We start from the raw sequence: 23790 nt of genomic DNA on the forward strand, positions 1-23790 counted from the left end.
GAACCTAGAATTGCAGCCAGCGGCTTGCACGGGGGCGGGGCAGTGTCTTTCCTAGGCGCCTGCGCCAAACCAGCTTCCCGGCGCCATTTTGTCTCGGCAGCGGTGGCCGCAGCTCCATCGCATTTTAGGTTTCTGGCGAGAAGGAAACGGAGTTTTCATTTAGTAGGTTCGTTTTTCTGCGGCAGCCGTCACCGTTTCCTCCAGGACAGCACCTAGTCTTGGACGGAGGAGTCTCAGCTGTCAAAAGGTCAGTTGGAGGCTGTGGTTGTCCGATTGACTGGGGGGGATGTCGCAGCTCTAGCGGCACCGGCACCGGAAGTAAGGGGGCCGCGGGCGGCCATGGTTTCCAGTCAGTTCTTCTTGGCGGCGGGGTGGGGAGAAGGGGTGGGATGAAAGGGGGCGAGGCTTCCTCTCCCGCCGAGAGAGAGAGAGAGAGAGAGAGAGAGAGGGGTGGAGGAGAGAGAAATCTCTTTTTTGTAGGTGATCGTTTGGGCTCTCGAGAATGTGAGAGATTTTTTGGATTCTGTCCCTCTCTGAACAGTCGTTCCTGTCTTTGGAAATGCATTTCGGGGACTTGCCGTATTCTCCACCTGTTTGGCACCAGCTGTGGGAGCCTCTTAATTAAGACAGGGAAGAAGTGGTTCTTAAAAACATCCTGCTTGGAGAGAGCTTCTGCGTGCTCCTCGCGCGACAAAGCTGTGAGGAAACTGGAGAAAGCGCTGGCTTTCTGGATGCTGAGGAGTTTACTTGCCAGCGCAGACGCTGCTTCTGGGACCTTAGACAAGCGTGTGTGTCACTCCGCACGAGGCTTATGCTACTTTTTGAAAGGAAACAGTGATTTTGCAGGACTGAAAACGTCTTAAACACAAGGACGTCCCAGATAAGTCAGACGTTGATCCTGTTCTGTTGACATCTTGTGTTTTGGTAGTGAAACAGACACATATTTTTAAGTAGGGAAATTGGAGTATAAATTGACTAGTTGTTTTATAGAATGGAATGATTTTTTTAAAGACATTTCGTCAGTAATACCCACGTGGACTAAATTTTCTCAGTAAGAAAACGTCTTAGCAGAATCAATTTTAATTTATAACTGGGATTTTACTCAAAAGTATTCATTAAGAAAGTGAACTCTATGTTGGTATTTCTAGTGAGTGACCCAGTCACGCTGGATAGATCCTAATAATTACCCTGAATACTTGTTTTAAAACGTACTGCTATATTGGTGGAGCTCAAGACTAGAAAATGGTTGTGTGACTTAACAATTACTGGGGTTTTTGACAGTTGTGCTGAAGAAAACAGAACATCTCAGTGGCAAATCTCTCAAAGCATTACTGAGGTGAGTCATAATGTCTGTAAAAATCCTTAGAATTACGGGGGACCACCTGGAAAAACTTTCTGTGGATTAGTTGAGGAATACTAGAATGGACGAAAAGTAGTTCAAAGATGTTTTGATTTAAATGAGTCTATATAATTAGTTTCCTGGTGTAACATTTTAGAATGAAATTCCCAAATCAGGACATCCTTACGGATTTGTGTACCCATTTATGTGGTTCTCATTTCTGGATTTCGAAGTACCTAATGTTTTTTATCGTGAAACATGCATCACGTGGCTCACGCCTGTAATACCAGCACTTTGGGAGGCCGAGGCGGGTGGATCACCTGAGGTCAGGAGTTCGACACTAGCCTGACCAACATAGTGAAACCTTTTCTCTACTAAAAATACAAAAAATTAGCTGGGCGGAGTGGTGGGTACCTGTAATCCCAGCTACTCGGGAGGCTGAGGCAGGAGAATCACTTGAACCCGGGAAGCCGAAGTTGCGGTGAGCTGAGATCGCGCCATTGCATTCCAGCCTGGGCAACGAGAGCGAGACTGCGTCTCAAAAAAAAAAAGAAAAAAAAATATTCTAGTTTTGCTCATTTTCTTACTATTTTTGTTTCTAGACTTTGGGAACATTGAACGTATTTTGTCGTAAAGCATCCTTTATGTCTTCATAGTGTTTTGTGGGATAAATACACCATAATTTATGTAACCTGCTTATTTTTATATAACAGCAGTAATATGTCAGTGAATATCCTTGTACATGTTTTGCAAAATATTGTGTCTAAGAAGGTTGTTGCAGAAATAATTGTGGTTTTTGCATTATTGGCATTTGCCATTTGATGTTGGACTGCATTGTTAAATGTGAATACGTTATACATCATTTTAATGGACATTTCTTTTTTTTGCCAATGACTTACTACTTGCTATTTCACGTTTATTTTATTTATTTATATATTTATTTTGAGGTGGAGTCTCGCTCTGTCACCCAGGCTAGAGTGCAGTGGCACGATCTCGGCTCACTGCAGCCTTGCCTCCCGGTTCAAGTGATTCTCATTGCCTCAGCCTCCCGAGTAGCTGGGACTACTGGCATGTGCTACCATGCCCAGCTAATTTTTTGTATATTTGGTAGAGACAGGGTTTCACTGTGTTAGCCAGGATGGTCTCGATCTGACCTCATGATCTGCCTACCTCTGCCTTCCAAAGTGGTGGGATTACAGGCGTGAGCCCCCTCGCCTGGCCTGCATGTTTATTTTAGACTATGAAAATGATGTTAGACAAAAAGCACATTTGAGTGGTTTTTTTATTTGAGTTCAAAATGGGTCAAAGCAGCATAGACACCTCACAACATCAGCAGTGCATTTTGGCGAAGGAACTGTTAATGAACATACAGTGCAGGGATGGTTCAAGAAGTTACGAAGAGGAGGAGAGCCATGAAGATGAGGAGCTTAGTGGCTAGCTGTCAGAAGTTGATAACTGCCAGTTGAGAGCAATCAGCAAAGCTGATCCTCTTACAACTATTTGAGATATTGCCAAAGAACACAATGTGGACCATCTATAGTCCTTCAGCATTTGAAGTAAACTGAAAAGTGAAAAAGCTTGATAAGTGAGTGCCTTTTGTTTGCCCTTATTGTACACAACCACAAATCATTTCTTGATGAGATTGTGAGGTACAAGAAAAAATGAATTTTATATGACAACCAGGGATGGCCAGCTCAGTGGTTGGGCTGAGAATATGGTCCAAAGCACTTCCCAAAGCCAAACTTGCACCAAAAAAAGGTCATAGTCACTGTTCGGTGGTCTGCTGCTGGTCTGATCCACGACAGCATTTTGAATCTAGAGGAAACCATTACATCTGAGAATTATGCTCAGCAAATTGATGAGATGCACCCAAAACTTGGCAACACTTGCAGTCAGCATTGGTCAACAAAAAGAGGCCGGCCCAATTCTGCATGACAATGCCTGTCCACATGTTGCACAACCAATGCTTCAGAAGTTGAACAAATCAGGTTATGATGTTTTGTTTGATCTGCCATATTTACCTGACCTCTCCAACCGACTGCCACTTCTTCAAGCATCATGACACCTTTTTGCAGGGAAAAAACTTCCATAACTAGCGGGATGCAGAAAATGCTTTCCCCAGAATTCATCAAATCCTGAAGCATGGATTTTTACACTGCAGGAATAAACAAACTTAAAAATGTGTTGATTGTAATGGTTGCTATTTTGATTAATAAAAATGTGTTTGAGCTTAGTTATAATGATTTAAAATTCACGGTCTGAAACTGCAATTACTTTTGGACCAATGTAGATGCTGAATTTTCGATGCTGAAATTTCTAGGCATCTAAATCTTTTACATCCCTGATAATTTTTGGAATAATCTCCCAGAAGTGGAAATACAAGGCTGAAGGCCTCATGTGTTGGCTGAAACCTTTAATCCCAGCACTTTGGGAGGCCGAGGTGGGTAGATGGCTTGAGCCCAGGATTTCAGGACCAACCTGGGCAACATAGTGAAACCTCCTCTCTACAAACAACGCAAAAATCAGCCAGCTTGGTGGCGTGCACCTGTGATTGCCAGCTAATTGAGAGGCTGAGGTGGGGAAATCACCTTAGACCCGGAAGGTCAAGGCTGCAGTGTGCTGTGATTGTGCTACTAAACTCCAGCGTGGGCAACAGTTGAGACTTTGTCTCGTGTGTGTGTGTGTGTGTGTGTGTGTGTGTGTGTGTGTTACATGTTTAAGATTAGAGATGCTTATACAGTAGTGTATCAAAAAGCTTTTCTTATTGCATTTAACATTTGTTATCCTTTTCATTACTGTCCCCCCACCCTATTTTCTGGTTTTTCTTTAGCTTTATTTTTGAACATTCTCTCTTGGACCTCTGTTTCTTCAAGTAGAAATATCACAGTCTTTAAGTTACACATACCATAAAATACATGAGAATTTTTCTTCGACCCTAGGATTTTTTTTTTAACTTTATGTATTTTTTTCACTTTAGGTGAGCATTTGTACAGTGAAACATTTTGCTACACAGAAGTGATGTTTAGAATACTAACAACAAATTATTTTTTGGTCTAGTTAGTTGAATTTAACTGCTTCATTTTTCCTTGTAGACTTCTCTAAAGTTTCCCATTCTTGTGTGCATTCATTCCTCAGTGCTTTGGTAACTTGATGATAAAGACCTGTGTCTCACCACACTTTCTTTGCATTTGTTTGACTCTTCCCAAATTTGAAACTTTGTTCCCAGAAAGCAGCAACTGTTTTATTTTATCACTGTTACACGTTCCCTCTCCTCTGTAGATGGCGCTTCTGAATCTGTATGCACAGTTCTGAATCTGTATGCACATCTGTATACACAGCCAACAAAGTTGGCTTTATGTGAAATAAGCCAACTTAACATCTTTTGGTTTCTTGGGGTTTTTTTCCTTTTTTCTTTCTTTTTTTCCCTTTTTTATTGTGTTGTTTTGTTTTTGAGACAGGATCTCTGTCACCCAAGCTGGAATGCAATGGCATGATCCTAGCTCATTGTAGCCTCAAACTCGTGGGCTCAAGGGATCCTCCTAATTTGGCCCCGCAAGTAGCTGGGACTACAGGTGTGCACCATCAGGCCCAGCTAAATTTTTTTTTAGTTGCCCAGGCTTGTTTTTCAATGTAATGTCTTTTAACAATAATTCTTTCCTGAAAATTAATGTTTCACAGATGCTGTTTTAACCATAAATTTTTAAAATATTCCAAATACATAGTTTAATACGGAATTGATTTGTAATTGATAATGAAATGTAGATTTAGATGACCAAGAAGAATGTATCATGTTCGCTTTGGCAGCTCACTTCGTAAAATTGGAACGACACAGAGATTAGCATGGCCTCTGTGCAAGGATGACATAGGAAGCATTTCATTTAAAAATAAATTTTTTTTTTTTTTTTTTTTTTTTTAAGAGACAGAGTATCGCTCTTGTTACCCAGGCTGGAGTGCAATGGCGTGATCTTGGCTCACTGCAACCTCCGCCTCCTGGGTTCAGGCAATTCTCCTGCCTCAGCCTCCTGAGTAGCTGGGATTACAGGCATGCGCCACCATGCCCAGCTAATTTTTTGTATTTTTTTGGTAGAGACGGGGTTTCGCCATGTTGACCAGGATGGTCTCCATCTCTTGACCTCGTGATCCACGCACCTCAGCCTCCAAAAGTGCTGGGATTACAGGCTTGAGCCACCGCGCCCGGCCCTGTAATTTTTTTTAATCACTCTTATGAACGAGAGTGTTTAGGAGGGAAGTAAATTTGTGTGTGTGTGTGTGTGTGTGTGTGTGTGTGTGTTTAAATAAACAGTCTGTATTATGGATGAGCTATAACATACTCAAATTTTTTAAAAAGTCTTTTGTCTTTTAGAGTGACTGATTTTGTGGGAAAATTAAGCAAGGTGTTCCAGTTTTTAAAAACCTAGATCTGCAGTCTGTTTGTGGTAAGTAATTTTACTTAGCTACTCTTATGTAATCAAGACTGGTAATGTTGCTTGTGTGTGTGTGTGTGTGTGTGTGTGTGTGTGTGTGTCTGTCTTTTGAAAAATGATAGAATTTGTTAAACTATACAGTTATTTCTGTACACATGAGTATATACTGAGAAGTGGAAATGATTGCTACAGAATGTTGCAGCTTTTGTAAAGATTTAATTTATGGGAAGTTACATAGTTTAATTACTTGTAACCAAAGCAGACTTTGTAATTTCTATGTTGTCTTTTGCCCTGTTGGATTTTTTTTTTTCTTGAGACAGAGTCTTCTCTGTCACCCAGGCTGCAGTACAGTGGTGCAATTTCGGCTTACTGCAACCTCCATCTCCTGGGTTCAGGCAGTTCTCCTGCCTCAGCCTCCCGAGTAGCTGGGAATACAGGTGTGCGCCACTACACCCAGTAATTTTTGCATTTTTAAAAGAGACGGGGGTTTCACCGTTATTGGCCAGGCTGGTCTTGAACTCCTGTGCCCTCGTGATCTGCCCACCTCGGCCTCTCAAAAGTGCTGGGGCTACAGGCGTGAGCCACTGCACCCAGCGATGTGTTAGGTTTAACTGCTGATTTTATGGCCATGTGGAGTCATAGATAATGGTTTCGTTTCACCAGTAATTCATACTAGAATGACAGCATATTTTGGGATTCAGATTCAAGCAGATAATGAGTTGCCTAATGGCTTTCCTGCAAGGATCTATGCTCCAGCAGCTTATGGTCAATAAAAAAGACAATGTAATTACACATGTGGAAAGTTAAGTCGTTACTTCAAAAAATTTAAGCAATTTATGTCATCTTATAGATTTAAATGGAACCTGATAATAGATATATCAAAGTTCTGTATACAGTAACATCTAGTGGTTCTTTTAAAGGACAAATTGCTTTAGAAAGCAGAGCAGAAAGAAATGTATAATGGTTGTTAAAGGCTTTTCACGGATAGTGAGTTATAATGTATAAAATTAGAAGGAGAGAAGGCATTCTAATTGGATGAAAGGTGGTGAGCAAGAATATAAGAAAATCTGTATTTGGGACAGAGGGTAAACCAGCTCAGAAAGGATGATTGGCTGAAGATTATATAGGGAAAATTGCATGTGGCCAGCTACTAATGTTTCAGCTGCACGTCTGAATCCAGTGGAGTATTAATTACGGCCCGGGGTTCTAGAGGGTCTTAGAAGATTGGGTGTAAGCAGAAATTGACCATTATTTTTGTTTTGTCTTATTTCCAATTTTACAAATTCTAATGGAACTAAAAAATAAAATCGGTCAGGCTTGGTGGTCACACCTGTAGTCCCAGCAGTTTGGGAGGCCAAAGTGGACAGATCGCTTGAGGCCAGGAGTTCGATACCAGCTTGGCCAACATGGTGAAACCCCATCTCTACTAAAAGTACAAAATTTAGCTGGGCATGGTGGCATATGACTGTAATCCTAGCTATCCTGGAGGCTGACGCAGTGGAACCTGGGAGATAGAGTTGCAGTGAGCCGAGATCATAGCACTGCACTCCAGCCTGGGCAACACAGCGAAACTATCTCAAAAGAAAAAAAAAATCACTTTTAATGCCACTCGAAGAGATTTTTTTAAATTGCCTTCTTCCTTGTCTATGTGTATTTTCTTTCATCTTAGAGTAGTGTTGGGTTTTCTGTGTTCCTTTAACATTATAACAAGCGTTCAGTATAACTGCTTGGACAGTCTCCATAATGATTTTAATGCCTGAAAATATTCCATCAAGCTTCTTCATCTTTCTCATTTTTCTATTGCATGATTATGTAGGTTTCATGGTCCTTCACTTATCTTCTTTGCACATATAGTATTTTCTATCTTTTGGACTGTTCCTTTAGGGGTAAATTTAAAAAGTCATTGTGTGATTATTTTTATGACTCTTGAAACATTGCTGTGTTGTTTTTCAAGCTGGTTATAATAATTTACACTATCACCCTCCCTGTGAGTTTAGCTAGTGGCATTGAATGGTCTATAATGACCATTTTTGCTAATTTAATAGGTGCAAAATATATTGAGCTCATTTTTTCTTTGTAAGGTTTTTATTGTGAATTAGTGAAATGAGACCTTGTTCTGTGATTTCACTTACTGATTCTTTTACAGGTTGTCTATTCAGATTTCTAATTGGGTATTAGAGTCTTGATATTTTGTTTAATTGGTTGAGTTTATTATGTAATAGTAACTTCCTGTACATATTTTTCCAAACAGATTTCCCTTTTAATTTTTGTTAATTTTGCTGAAGGTTTTTGAACAGATACAGAAAGGCATGTCATAAATAAAATACAGTGTTGGAAAATTATTTAGAAACAACACCCAATATAACTGAAGAAATGACACAGGAATTGGAGGTAGGGAGACAGGATACTATGGAAGGGGTTTCAGCATGAGATGAAACTAGAGTAGGATCTGGAGAGAGAAAGGAATAGGTGAGCAAGAAATTATTTTGCGGGGAGGAAAACTTGGCAGCGTTTGATCTCTGATTATAGAGGTAGAGAAGAAAGAAAACAAAATACACTCAAGATTTAAGAAAGAGGGAACAAGCAGTACCATTCACTAATTTGGCAAGGCAAGAAAAGCCACTGGTTGGTAAAGAAGATGAAATCTGTTTTATTTATTTATTTATTTATTTATTTTTGAGACGGAGTTTCGCTCTTGTTACCCAGGCTGGAGTGCAATGGCGCGATCTCGGCTCACCGCAACCTCCGCCTCCTGGGTTCAGGCAATTCTCCTGCCTCAGCCTCCTGAGTAGCTGGGATTACAGGCACGCACCACCATGCCCAGCTAATTTTTTGTTATTTTTGTAGAGACGGGGTTTCACCATGTTGACCAGGATGGTCTCGATCTCTTGACCTCGTGATCCACCCGCCTCGGCCTCCCACAGTGCTGGGATTACAGGCTTGAGCCACCGCGCCCGGCCTGAAATCTGTTTTAAACATGCAAGTTAGAGCTTGGAATGTCCACTAAGCATTTATTTGTTTTGTTAAAATCTTTATGGGTCTCTTAATTGGGACAAGGCATGAAACTGGACCTTATATTGTTTCTACGTTGTAGCTTTTAATTCTATTCTATTAGACTTAGATGTAAATGATACTTTAGTTCTGCTTGAATTAAAAATATTTAAGTTTAGGAAACCCAGGTGATTCTCAAATTAAGGAGTGATAAGTTTTTCATTATTGAAAAAATGTAGTTTTATGAGAGTATCTTACAAATTTTTTTGCCCCAAAATGAATTCATAATAACTTATTATATCATGTCTGAAAAGGATCTAGTTTGAGGCACTGAGAAGGGTAGGACATAGGTTGCAAAGAGCCCCTATCAAGGCAAAATCAATTCTGCTAAAATTGAAGCAAGGACAAACATCAAATTGATGGTGAAGGTTGTGATGTGGAAGAATGGCGAAATCATCGATACTTTACAAAAAGTTTATGGAGACAGTGCCCCAAAGAAGTCAGTAACAGTTTACAAATGCATAACTAGTTTAAGACAAAACAGAGTTTTAGATGAAGCCCACAGCAGCAGACCAATCACATCAATTTGACATGGAAAAGTTAATCTTGTTTATGCCCTAATTGAAGAGAACCAACAATTAACAGCAGAAACAATAGCCAACATCATAGACATCTCAATTGGTTCAGCTTAAACAGTTTTGACTAAAAAAATTAATTGAGCAAACTTACGACTCAATGGATGCCAAAACTTAAACCCAGATCACCTGCAGACAAGAGCAAAGCTTTCAATGGACATTTAAACAAGTTTGATCAAGATCCTAAAGGATTTCTTTGAAGAATTGTAATAAGAGATAGAGCATGGCTTTACCAGTACACTTCTTTTTTGAGACAGAGTTTCGCTTTTGTTACCCAGGCTGGAGTACGATGGCGCGATCTCGGCTCACCGCAGCCTCCACCTCCTGGGTTCAGGCAATTCTACTGTCTCAGCCTCCTGAGTAGCTGGGATTACAGGCACGCACAACGATGCCCAGCTAATTTTTTGTATTTTTGTATTTTTAGTAGAGACGGGGTTTCACCTTGTTGACCAGGATGGTCTCGATCTCTTGACCTCGTGATCCACCCGCCTCGGCCTCCCAAAGTGCTGAGATTACAGGCTTGAGCCACCGCGCCTGGCCCCTTCTGAAGACAAAGCACAGGCAAAGCAATGGCTACCAAGAGATGGAAGTGGTCCAGTCAGGGCAAAAGCAGACTGGTCAGGAGCAAAGGTCATGCATGGCAAAGCAGGTTTTTGGAATGCCTAAATCATTTTGCTTGTTGACTTTCTGAAGGGCCAGAGAACAGTAACATCTGCTTATGAGAGTATTTTGAAAAAATTAGCCAAAGCTTTAGCAGAAAAATACCTGAAAGAGCTTCACCAAAATGTACTCTACCCTAACAGTGCAATTCAGGCCTCTCATCAAACTAGGGCAGTTCTGCAATAATTTTGATGGGAAATCATGAGGCATCTGCCTTGCAGTCCTGCTTTAGCTCCTTCTGACTTCTTTGATTCCTAATCTTGAATTTTTTTTAAGGGTACCCAGTTTTCTCCAGTTAATGTAAAAAAGATTGCATTGACATGGCTAAATTCCCAGGACCCTCAGTTCTTCAGGAATGGACTGAATGACTGGTATTATTACTTAGAAAAGTGTCTTGATTTGATAGAGCTTATATTGAGAAATAAAGTTTATGTTTTTATCTTTTAATTCTATTTTTCCACAAATTTTTTGAAGTCCCTTTATAAATATGTATTAAAAGGGCTCAAATACATGGAGTGAAATGTCTTTCCTTTTCTTCTCTTCCTCAGTGGACTAATTTTTGTGCATTCTGTTTTAGTTTATTTTTAAAATAATGCCTAGAGGGAACAGATATGTTTATGGAACATGAATGTTTAGCCAAGATGCTTTATCTGAAATCCAGGTAAAGGTGTTAAGTGTCTTGTTTTTAGAAATCACTTTTATTTCAATAAATAAAATGTTCAGTATAAGAAATTACTTTTAATAATTAGAAATATCAAAACATGCAATACGCAGCCTTTTGAGTTAACTCAGCAGAAAGCTGAATTTCACCAGTTAATCTACTATGGTTCTGCTACCATCATCACCCTCCCACCCTACCTCCACTGAGTTTTTCCCAAGACTTTTTTTTTTTTTTTTAATTCCAGAAAAAGTCAGCAAAGGGAATTTTCCCAGGATGTTTTAAAAAATGTTTTATTTGCTGCTCTCTTTTCTGATTTTGTTTAGAAAAAAAGCCAGTCTTTTATTTTATCAATTACATAGCAATCACAGTATTAAATATATATATTATTCTTTTTTATTCCATTTTTAGTCTGTTTTTATATAAAACCTAACCTTTTTGGAACCTTCCTTTTGGGATAGTATGTGAGCTTATGAAATTTGAGCTACTTTGTTATATTTGTCAAGACAGTCTTTGATTTAAATAGGTACTTAAAATTTTTTCCACTGTAATGCTAGCTTTGAGTTACAAAGATACCTATTTACAGATTCAGGAAAAAAATTAGTATATTCAGAAACCTAACATTTGTATATCGGTTTACAACATTCTGAGTTTTTAATGAATGTTTGGTTATGATTATGTTTTTCTACACTTTTAATAATCTCTTGCCTTTGACACTCCCTTTTTTTTTTTCCTAATAAAAAATTTAGGCCAATTGTGGTGGCTCACGCCTGTAATCCTAATACTTTGGAAGGCCAAGGTGGGTGGATCAGAAGGTCAGAAGATCGAGACCATCCTGGCCAACATGGTGAAACCCCGTCCCTACTGAAATACAAAAAAAAAAAAAAAAAATTAGCCGGGTACGGTGGCACACGCCTGTAGTCCCAGCTGCTTGGGAGGCTGAGGCAGGGGGACTCACTTGAACCCTGGAGGCAGAGGTTGCACTGAGCCGAGATTGCACCACTGCATTCCAGCCTGGCAACAGAATGAGACTCCGTGTCAAAAAAAAAAAAAAAAAGATTTGTATTTACTTTGAAGCATTCGGAAGGTCAACAAAACAACTGCAACATTTTTTTTTTTTGCAATTGCAAAGTGGTATTTAGTTACAGAACAATTATTTTGTATAAGCTGCATCAGAGACAACTGAAGATGAAAAAACCACCATTCCCATACATAGCTAATTTGTGCTATGCACCAAGAAGAACCTGCTTTAAATTTCCATGCCAATTTACAACCACCACCACCGCCCCCCCACCAACACCGTACAAAGCAAGGTTAGTGGCTGCTGAAAATACCACCAGGACAGGGCTATCTAAAGACACATTTGGTAGTGTGTTAACTGTATCAAAAAAGATACTGTACAGTTTACAAAATTTTACACAGCCTTACATTTCAGTTTTTTTCTTTAAAGGAGTGAGTTGTGTACAGGGGGTTAAATGCTTTATAGACAAGAAAAAAAACCACTGAAACCAACTTGTTTGTCATCATCTTAGTCTTCCTCCTCATCCTCTTCCTCATCTTCCTCTGTTTCTTGCTTGTTTCAGCTTTGACAACTCCCTTTTTCGCTGCATCAGGCTTTCCTTTAGCTCGATAGGCAGCAGTATTCTTTTCATATTTTTCTTCAGCTTTGCAGACTTCTTTTCATAAGGCTGCTTGTCATCTGCAATGTGTTACTCTTTTTTTTTTTTTAATTGCATTTTAGGTTTTGGGGTACATGTGAAGAACATGCAAGTTTGTTGCATAGGTAAACACATGGCAGTGTGGTTTGCTGCTTTCCTCCCCATCACCTATATCTGGCATTTCTCCCCATGTTCTCTCTCTCCAACTCCCCACCCCTCACTGTCCGTTCCCTCTTTCCCCCTGACAGACCCCAGTGTGTGATGCTCCTCTCCCTGTGTCCATGTGTTCTCATTGTTCAACACCCACCTATAAGTGAGAACATGCAGTGTTTGATTTTCTGTTTTTGTGTCAGTTTGCTGAGAATGATGGGTTTCCAGGTCCATCTATGTGCCTACAAAGGACACGAACTCGTCGTTTCTGATGGCTGCATAGTATTCCATGGTGTATATATGCCTTATTTTCCCTGTCCATTCTATCATCGATGGGCATTTGGGTTGGTTCCAGGTCTTTGCTATTGCAAACAGTTGTAGCGGTGTTATTCTACATCTCTCCCAGTTTCTTCGAAACATCACCAATGGACAGGCCGAGATGTTCTCCGTTGATTTTTGGGCGATACTCAGAACAGAACAGGTAAAAGGCTGAAGGAGGCCTCTTAGATGCATTGGTATCCCTTGAACAACTTTTTTGTCTCCTCTTTAGGAGGGATGTAGGTTTTCATTTCTCTTTCATGACAGGCCTTGTCCACCTTTGCCATATCTGCAAATTTTCCTTTCTCTTTAGCTAGCATGGTCTTCCACCTCTCTGAGCACTTCTTAGAAAACTGTGAGGGGCCAGACGTGGTGGCTCACACCTGTAATCCAAGCACTTTGGAGGCCAAGGCGGGTGAATCACCTGAGATCGGGAGTTCAAGAGCAGCCTGACCAACGTGGTGAAACCCACTCTTTTAAAAAAAAAAAAAAGAAGAAGAAAGAAAGAAAACTCTGAAAAGTTGACTGATCCTCCTGACAAGTTTGCACAAAAAATGCATATGATGACATTTTGCCTCTTGGCTTCTTAGGATCTCCTTTACCCATGTTTAGTTATTTAGGTTACTTTGTAGGATCTAGGTTTTTCCTATGCCCCCATAAGAATAATAGCTTTAAAATTTATGCCAGGATAGCAAAGAAGATACTTAGCTTTAGATGGTGTGGCTGCAGCCAGGATTTTTGCGAGGAGAGGTGATTAGGGCAGATTTCTTACTCTCCTTGCCTCGTCTGTAACGTGGGGATAATAATAGAATGGGCCTGACAAGGTTGGAATTAGTATTACATGATTAAGACATGTAAAGTGTTACATGATTAAGACATGTAAAGTGTTTAGAATGGTGCCAAGTATTTAGGAAGTACTTGGGTATGAGGTGGCGGTGGTAGTGATGTCATACTCTTACATGCATATCATTCCAAGAGAGTTTTAAATGTATACATTATTGTATTGATATATAGAAATTAAGCTTCTAGACTCTCTTTCCTTGATTCTGAAACCCTACCGAAGGTCATATCGATCTCTTTCCAACATTATTTTTTACTGCTTCAAGTATCATATGCTGCAGTCACGTTTAACTCTCATGGTTCTCTTGTACAAGCCATATGTTTTCTCACTTTTGTTGATAGTGTTTCACCATTTTGAATATTGTCCTATCTCTCTGTGTTCAAATGCTACCTTTTAAGTGAAGTTTTCTGATAGTTCTATAGGTATAACTATATAGGTAATCATGTGAATTTCATATATTTCCTCTTACTTGATTCTTTACCGTTTTCTGTATTGCACTTTACCCTTTTATTTACATATGTCTCTTTTACTGTGTTACACAATCTTTACAGGCAGAAAACTGTACCTTTTTCAGCATTGTAGGTTTAAAACCTATCACAGGCCTTGGCACTTAGTAGGCATTCATTTGTGTAATGAAAGTTTATGAAAGGTATAGCAAGCTAAAAGGTCATGTTTAACAGACAAATGTATGCCGGTAAAAATGTGTTTTGTTGGTGTTTGTAGATTCAAGAATGTCCTGGCCAGTCACTTAAAATGAAACCACTTTTTTATAAAGGATGGTATTTCTAACCACCAGATAATTGTTTTTCCGCTTTATGGTACCTCATTTTTCACAGATCTTCCTCATAATTGTCAGTGGTACAAATCTGGGAAAAGTCCATCCAGGGATAAGGGTTCATCAGTTGCCAATAGTGGGATAGATAAGCCACTTGGCTCAATAAATTACTGAACACATAATCTCACTCTTCAAGTACTTTTTTTTTTTAAATTGGAGTACCATAATGCCTTTAGGTGTAAAACTGGGCATACCTGAGAATAGGAAATGGGTGAGATTTTTGTGAGAACACTTGATCTTTGCTTGCTGTGATATTGCTAGGGGCTTGGCATCAAGGTTTGGAAGAAATGAGAACGGCAGGAATTGGAGAGAGAAGTTAAAATATCAGGCTCATAGTAGGCATTCATAGAGTTAAAGCAACAGTTGTGTGTGCTTAGCTCCAAAATTCTGAGAATTTTTAATTTTTTTTTTTTTGAGACGGAGTTTCACTCTTGTTACCCAGGCTGGAGTGCAATGGCGCGATCTTGGCTCACCGCGACCTCCGCCTCCTGGGTTCAGGCAATTCTCCTGCCTCAGCCTCCTGAGTAGCTGGGATTACAGGCACACGCCACCATGCCCAGCTAATTTTTTGTATTTTTAGTAGAGACGGGGTTTCACCATGTTGACCAGGATGGTCTCGATCTCTCGACCTCGTGATCCACCCGCCTCGGCCTCCCAACGTGCTGGGATTACAGGCTTGAGCCACCGCGCCCGGCCAAGAGAATTTTTAATTTAACGGGACATTGGATTGAATAAGCACTCTAATAGCGAAACACTGGATTTGAAAAACAGATGTTAATGTGTTCTAATCATAACCCTATTACTCATTGGCTATGACCTGGGATATATCACTACTTTTGCTTTTATAGAATGAGGAACATTGGGCTAGGTATTTACAGCCCTTAATATTTTAGGCTTTCAATCTAGCACCATATTTTAAAAACAAGAATTCTAAGCTTCTAATAACCGTCTGTCCCTGCTAGGTTAACTGTTTTTTAACAACCCCTGAGGATCAGAAGTCTTAGACATTTACTTGATAATTTTAGCATATGAGGAATTGGCAGCCTGGTGTTCCCAGAATCAAATTCTTTTTTTTTTTTTTTTTTTTTTTAAAGATGGGGTTTCACCATGATGGCCAGGCTGGTCTTGAACTCCTGGCCTCAGGTGATCCACCTACCTCGGCCTCCCAAAGTGCTAGGATTACAGGCGTGAGCCACCGCACCCGACCTTCCCAGAATCAAATTCTGACAGAAGTTTTAATGCCCCCCTCTATCTCACTGTTTTATTTAATAAAAGAGTTCTGATTGCTTTAATTGCTTGGTAAAACAGATATTTCAAATAATAGCCACATGAGACCAGTGATTAATTTCATTACGGTGTCATTTCAGTTGTATTTATGTGTGTGTACTGCCCACACACAAAAGTACTAGAGTGTAATTCAGTATTTTCTTCTGTAGTTCGTTTGTTTGAAAAATCTAATGTGATCCACAGAAGTGGTTTCATGACTTACTGTAGATTTCAACCTGCTTTGGATGGGGTGGGGAATCAACTGAATAATAACGCTTTAAATTTGTTTGCTAGGCACTTAGATACACTACTATGCTTATTTATGATAGCTTACAAATTAGATACAAATTAATCATTATCTGAAAAGGCCTCTAATTGTTTCAACAGCAGTAGTTTGAGGGGGGAAAAAGGCATGGAGGATGGCTTCCTTTTCTTGTTTTTTCCTTTTGTTGGCTTGTGATAGGTTTGATAATACGTTATTGAGTCTGCCAGTTCTAACAGCCCACGTAGGGATCTCGGATTTGTATTTATTTACATTTAGGATTACCTCAAATCCTATGGCAAGTAAAAAAAATTTTAAATTCCAGATTATTTCCCTCAAATTAAACCAGACTTCTTATTGTTTCTGAAAAAATCTTTGTTTCTTTTTTTTTTTTTTTTTTTTTTTTGAGACGGAGTTTTGCTCTCGTTACCCAGGCTGGAGTGCAATGACGCGATCTCGGCTCACTGCAACCTCCGCCTCCTGGGTTCAAGCAATTCTCCTGCCTCAGCCTCCTGAGTAGCTGGGATTACAGGCACGTGCCACCATGCCCAGCTAATTTTTTGTATCTTTAGTAGAGACGGGGTTTCACCATGTTGACCAGGATGGTCTCGATCTCTCGACCTTGTGATCCACCCGCCTCGGCCTCCCAAAGTGCTGGGATTACAGGCTTGAGCCACCGTGCCCGGCAAAAATCTTTGTTTCTTAGTCTGTATATGCAATCATAAAACTCCTTCCAGTGTTTGTATAATTTTCGTGGCTTAGATCTTGGTCAGATGGGGCAGGGAGGGGGATTTTTGTATGAATGAAAAAGAAAAAGAAAAGTATCACCTTTTTGTTTTTCATTCCTCTATGTATCACGTGATACTGCTTTTAAGGCCTCAGAAATGCTGAAGCCTTGGTAACCCAAGGTAAACTTGCTGTTTTCCTTTCAAATTTGAAGTTCTGTACTTTATTAGTCATGAAGAACTAGTCTGTTACCAGTAAATACTTAAGCCACAAAACTTGTTTCTCTGCGCTGCTGTGTACTTCCTGTTTTGTCAGATTTCCATTTAGGGAAAAGAATGGATTTTATACTAGGCTAGCTTCTGCTGAAATTCAGTTTGGAAGTTGTCCAGATTATCTAGGACGGGTGGTGGGGGAGAATGGCATGGCATGTCTACATATGATGTCATTTGTCAGAAAGATTCATTTGGCTGCTTATCATGAAAGAGAGGGCTGCCAGGAAGGAAGAGAAACTTTCTGCTCTCAGAACGATTTAGTGTATGACTTGTCTACTTTGTGGCTTGCCTTTAGCCTTTTCATGTCAAATGTGTTTGAGGTTGTAAATGAATTATTATATTGCCTATGAAGGAAGGATCTATGTTCGTTTCTAGTAGACTTCTGTTCGAGAAATATGTAAGAACTGCATTTAGCCACATTTGCTCCACTTACAGAAGAGACAGGCCAAAGATTAGATGGTAATTAGAATAGAACTGGACTACACTGTAAATGTTGAATACCTTTGGGGGAAAGTTGCAGTAACACCATTTTAAGAATCTTTTGCAAATGAAATAGTAAATAGAACATCTAGTTATAAATGATTAATTTTCTGTCAGTTTTTATCTTACGAAATGAAATTCCAGTTAGATATTTATAGAATGTGGGGGTAGAATATGGTTTCAGTGTAATCCTGAATTCTACTAATGTTTCTGGTAGGGAATATTGTGTTACCATTCTTTTGCAATGGTGGAACCAAAGCTCTTCTATAAAATTCTCTTTGACCAAATTGACCTGGTCTGCATTAAGTCAGAGCTAATTTTCTCTTTTTTGACCTGTCAGTAAAATATGAAAGATGCTTTTCAATCCCTGACCATTAGTGAACAGTTACAGGATTTCTTCATAATTGGCACCCTGGCTCTTTGTCCACCCACATGTTGGAAATGTTCTACTAACATCTGTATGTTGTCTTCCTTGGGAGCTGATGTTGAATTGTAAAATATTTGAAACTATCCCTGTAAATTTTCTGCCAGATTCTTCCCACACCCATCCTAAACCTCCCCCTCCCCCACTTTTCATCTTAGTTGTATGCTGCTATTTCTGAGACATACATTTCTTACACAATCATGAAAAAAAATTTTTCTAAGTACCCATCATCCCCTGCTGCTTCATCCCCCATTTTGCTAAGTGTCATTTCTTTTTTTTTTTTTTTTTTTTTTTTGAGGTGGAGTCTTGCTTTGTTGCCCAGGCTGGAGTACAGTGGCACAATCTCAGCTCACTGCAACCTGCACGTCCCAGGTTCAAGTGATTGTCCTGTGACAGCCTCCCAGGTAGCTGGGATTTTAGGTGCCCACCACCACGCCTGGCTAATTTTTGTATTTTTAGTAGAGACAGGGTTTTACCGTGTTGGCTTGGCTGGTCTCGAACTTCTGACCTCAGGTGATCCACCTACCTCAGTCTCCCAAAGTGCCGGGATTATAGGCATGAGCCACCGTGCCCGGCCCTAAGTGTCATCTCTTTAAACCTTTTAAGTAACTTTTTCTGTTATCCTGTTCTTTTAGTAACCTGCTTCCAAATCAGTGATTATCAAGTTATAGAGTGTTCATAAGAATTACATCAGGTGCTTATTCAAAATACAGATTCCTGGATCCTTCAGACTTAGTGAATTCAAATCTGTAGAATTCTGACTTAGATGATCTTTGAGCAACACTTTGAGAAAGTTGTCTGTTGCATGTATTCCCACTGTCACTGTCAATTCTGTCCTTCATATTTTTACATAGTCTGCTTTGTTTTAATTATTAGCATCTCGCTGGACGTGGTGGCTTACGTCTGTAATCCCAGCACTTTAGGAGGCTGAGGCAGTGGATCACGAGGTCAAGAGATTGAGACCATCCTGGTCAACATGGTGAAACCCCGTCTCTACTTAGAATACAAAAAATTAGCTGGGCATGGTGGCCCACGCCTGTAGTCCCAGCTACTCGGGAGGCTGAGGCAGGAGAATTGCTTGAACCCAGGAGGCAGAGGTTGCAGTGAGCCGAGATCGCACCATTGCACTCCAGCCTGGGTAACAAGCGAAACTCCATTAAAAAAAAATCAGCATCTCAGAAAGTTTTTGCTCCTAATTATTGATAAGCTTTTTTCTTCTTCTGAATTCATTCATTGGAGGGCTCTTCCACTAAAAGTGTCCAGAAAATGTTCCCAAATTCCCTTCGATATTTGTCAGAATTTATGTCATCCTTCCCAAAGCACACATTTGTAATTCAGTATAGACATGCAAGTATATGTATGCACATCTTTTTTTTACTTTTTTGAAACAGGGTCTCACTCTGTCATCCAGGCTGGAGTGCAGTGGTATCATCTTGGCTCACTGCAACCTCTGCCTCCCAAGTTCAAACAATTCTGCTGTCTCAGCCTCCCGAATAGCTGAGACTACAGGCACACGCCACCACGCTTGGTTGATTTTTGTTATTTTTAGCAGAGATGGCATTTCACCATGTTGGCAGGCTGGTCTCCAACTCTTGACCTCAAGTGATACACCCACCTTGGCCTCTCCAAGTGCTGGGATTACAGGTGTGAACCACCATGCCCAGCTTGTATACACGTCTTTAATAGACCTGGCCAGTAATTTTTAGTATCTGCCTTTCTCAATAGGGCAAGAACTATATCCTACTTAACTTTTAAAATTTTAATCTTCCTTGGTGATATGTGATACATTGTAGGCATCCAAGTGTTTGCCTTGAATTTTTACTGCTATCACTTGGTTGCTGCTGACACTCAAACCAGTCAGACCTACTGAAAATCATGTATTACCATCTTTATATGTCTGATTTTCCTATGCTATTTCCTTTTCTCTAAATTATCAGTATTTCCTTAGTGCTATCTTAATTCTCCTATATTATATTAGTCTTGAATCCCATTGGCTTTTCCTGAAAAAAAAAAAAAAAAAAAAAGTAACTCCCATTTCCATATGGATCTTCAGTTCAACTCTTTATTTACCTGAATTTTTCTCAAAATTTTGTGATTCCTTGTAGTAGAAATCAAATAGAAGTCCAAGTCATACACTTCAAAGACAAACCCAAGATACATGAGTAAGGATTCCTACTCATCAACTATCTTTGTGTGTTAACCACATTATACTAGTATTTATTTTATTTTTTGAGACGGAGTTTTGCTCGTTACCCAGGCTGCAGTGCAATGGCGCGATCTCCGCTCACCGCAACCTCCGCCTCCTGAGTTCAAGCAATTCTCCTGCCTCAGCCTCCTGAGTAGTGAGGACTACAGGCACGCACCACCATGCCCAGCTAATTTTTGTATTTTTAGTAGAGACGAGGTTTCACCATGTTGGCCAGGATGGTCTCAATCTCTTGACCTCGTGATCCACCTGCCTCAGCCTCCCAAAGTGCTGGGATTAGAGGCATGAGCCACCACGCCCGGCCACTAGTATTTATTTTAAAGAGATGTATGGACTGGAAGCATACGGTTTAGTAATTACCTCTTGATGTGGTTGAGTGGTGAAAGAAGGACTATTTTATTTGTAATGTTTTAATTTAAATATAGAAGGGACAGTAAATATTTAGGTACATACCAACATACCACATAACTTAAGTACATACTTTGTAAAAACAATGGAGGCTGGGCAGTGGCTCACACCTGTAGTTGCAACACTTTGGGAGGACAGGATGGGAGGAACACTTGTCAGGAGTTTGAGACCATCGTGGACAATATAGGGAGGGCCAGTTTCTTAAATAAATAAATAAATAAATAAATAAAAACTAAGCCAGACATGATAGTACGTGCCTGTGATTCTAGCTACTCAAGAGGCTGAGCAGGGAGGATAATTTAAGCACAAGAGGTCGAGGCTGCAGTGAACTTTCATCCTGCCATTGTACTCCACCCTGTCAACAGAGTGAGACCCTGTCTCCCAAAAAAAGAAGAAAAAAACTATGGAAGCATGCAAAAACTAAAAATAAAAAATCCTAACATAGTTACTCCGGGTTGTGGGAATATGGATTGCTGCTTCTTTGCTTTCTGTTACTCTTGTTTTTGAGACAGTCTCGCTCCATCACCCAGGCTGGAGTGTAGTGGCACCATCACAGCTCACTGCAACCTCCCCCTCCTTGGTCAAGCAATTCTTCTATCTCAGCCTCCCAAGTAGCTGGGACTACAGGCGCCTGACACCATGTGCGGCTATTTGTTGTATTTTTTGTGGAGACGGGGTTTCACCATGTTGGCCAGGCTGGTCATGAACTCCTGACCTCAAGTGATCCACCCGCCTTGGCCTCCCAAAGTGCTGGGATTACAAGCGTGAGCCAGTGTTCCCAGCCTTGTTACTTTTATTTTTTTTTAGATGGAGTCTTGCTCTGTCGCCCAGTCTAGAGTGCAGTGGTGCCATTTTGGCTCACCTCTACCTTCTGGGCTCAAGCGATTCTCCTGCCTCAGCCTCCCGAGTAGCTGGGAATACAGGACGTGCTGCCACACATAGCTAATTTTTGTATTTTTAGTAGAGACGGGGCTTCACGATGTTGACCAGGATGGTCTCCATCTCTTGACCTCATGATGCTCCCACCTTGGCCTCCCAAAGTGCTGGAATTATAGGCGTGAGCCACCACACCTGGCCATTTCGTTTTTTACTTTTTAGAGGCAAGGTCCCACTGTCATGTCCAGGCTAGAGTAGTACAGTGGCTATTCAAAGGCACTATCATAGCACACTGCAGCACTGCTGGAGCAATCCTCCCACTTCAGCCCCATGAGTAGCTGGGACCACAGGTGAGCACCACCACACTCGGTTTTTTTTTTTCTTGTTTGTTGTTTTTAGTTTAACCAGCCACATACAAAAAGGTATCTTTTTTAAAAAATACCCTAAATAAAAGGAGGGAAAGAGGTATAATTTAGTGGTTTTATAAGTAAACAGCTTCTCAGAATATTTTGTAAAAGGTAATAATTGTGCTATTTCTTGTGTCCTTTAACAGTTAATAAGCAATTAATGTTTGTTAAGACTAAGGTATGCCAGGCATGGTGGCTGATGCCTGTAGTCCCAGCACTTTGGGAGGCCGAGGCAGGTGGATGACCTGGGTTGAAGTGATCCTCCTGCCTCAGTGTCCCAAAGTGTTGAGATTATGGGTATGAGCCACCACATCCAACCTCCGTACATTTCTCAATTACTGTTTTTAAAATAGATTACCTTATCCTGCAGTCAGTTAGTATGATTTCAGTATGTATACACCTTTAGCATCTCAGTAGTTACTGTGTGCTCACCAGTTAAAATAGAAGTACAGGATTTTTTTTTAAACAACTCTGGCGGGGTATGTACTTAGATTTTATTATAGTTAAGCCATACATATGGTCAGTTGGAACAAAAAAAGAGCTATACTTTGTTGGAGTAACAATAGCTGCATTTCATGTTTTGAAGTTCCTTTGATATAGGTGGATATTTTTACAAAATGATAGTATTTGTAATCTTAATTTGCTGCGCCTCCTATGAAATGAAGAATATTCTGTTGAAATAAGTTAAACATTGATAACCTACAAGTTGATTTTCTTATTTTTTAGGTCTCTACGAATCATAGAAATAAAAGCAAATGGAATCTTATCAGATAAGTGCTTTTACAAGTCTGTAAATATATTTTATTCTTTGGAATCTCTAAAGCAAAACTTCTTTAAAACTTTTTTTTTTTTTTTTTTTTTAGGTATCAGCATCAAGATGATTTATGGTAATAAGGTACTCAGTGTTGCTTAAAATAAAATTTACATTTATCAAAGTAAAATGTACCAGCTTTTTTTCCTAAAGAGACTAGTCGTATCTCAGCAGTGATTACAAAGTATCCTTAAAATTGAACCTTTATTTATTAATCCTGTTTAGTGTACATGAAAATCACGTGGTAGCCAGGCGTGGCAGCTCCTACCTGTAATCCCAACTCTGGGAGGCCAAGGCGAGTGGATCACAAGGTCAGGAGTTTGAGACCGTCTTGGCCAATATGTTGATACTCCATCTCTACTAAAAATACAAAGTTTAAGTCAGGCGTGGTGGCAGCCACTTGTGTAGCCCTGTGTACTTGGAGGCTAAGGCAGGAGAATTGCTTGAAACTGGGAGGTGGAGGTTGCAGTGAGCTGAGATTGTACCACTGCACTCCAGCCTGGGCAACAAAGCAAGACTCCATCTCAAGAAAAAAAAAAAAAAAAAAAACAAGAAAATCACTTAGCTTTCTTTCGTAAGAGCTGTAGAGCTAGGTATATCTACTGATATTATGGCCTCTGTAGTAGCTTAGCTGCTCCTATTTAGGTTTCTTTAGAACCAGTATCTTTTACGACCACAGTGGCTCACACCTGTAATCACAGCACTCTGGGATGCCGAGGCAGGCGGATCACAAGGGCAACAGATGGAAAACCATCCTGGCCAACATGGTGCAACCCGTCTCTACTAAAAATAAAAAAAATTAGCTGGGGTGTGGTGGCACATGCGTGTAGTCTCAGCTACTTGGGAGGTTGACACAGGAGAATTGCTTGAACCCAGGAAGGAGGTGGAGGTTGCAGCAAGCCAAGATTGTGTACCACTCCACTCCAGCCTGGCGAGACTCTGTCTCAAAAAAAAAAATGAACCAGTCTTTTTTTTTTTTTCCCCCAACAGTTTTGTTTTGTTTTTTTTGTTTTTTTTAAATATGAGGTTTCACCATGATGGCCAGGCTGGTTTTGAACTACTGACCTCAGGTGATCCACCCACCTCAGCCTCCCAAAGTGCTAGGATTACAGGCGTGAGCCACTGCGCCCGGCCAAACCAGTG

General features: G+C 40.2%; 1 long non-coding RNA gene and 1 pseudogene across 5 annotated transcripts; both read left to right on the forward strand.

The window, feature by feature from the left end:
- The first annotated feature begins 69 nt into the window (after window positions 1–69).
- Window positions 70–22777, forward strand: LOC104651767 (uncharacterized). Of its 5 annotated transcripts, XR_012516297.1 has the most exons (6): window positions 70–247; window positions 1282–1336; window positions 5703–5775; window positions 11457–12020; window positions 12922–12996; window positions 22563–22777. It is a non-coding gene; the product is annotated as an uncharacterized LOC104651767 (long non-coding RNA). The 5 variants fall into 5 exon arrangements; XR_012516294.1 differs by having other exon boundaries at window positions 11457–12996; XR_012516296.1 differs by lacking the exon at window positions 12922–12996.
- Window positions 5132–5232, forward strand: LOC120364126 (U6 spliceosomal RNA; annotated as a pseudogene).
- Window positions 22778–23790: the final 1013 nt, after the last annotated feature.

Source organism: Saimiri boliviensis, chromosome 2 (assembly GCF_048565385.1).
Source record: "Saimiri boliviensis isolate mSaiBol1 chromosome 2, mSaiBol1.pri, whole genome shotgun sequence".
Lineage (NCBI taxonomy): Eukaryota > Metazoa > Chordata > Mammalia > Primates > Cebidae > Saimiri > Saimiri boliviensis.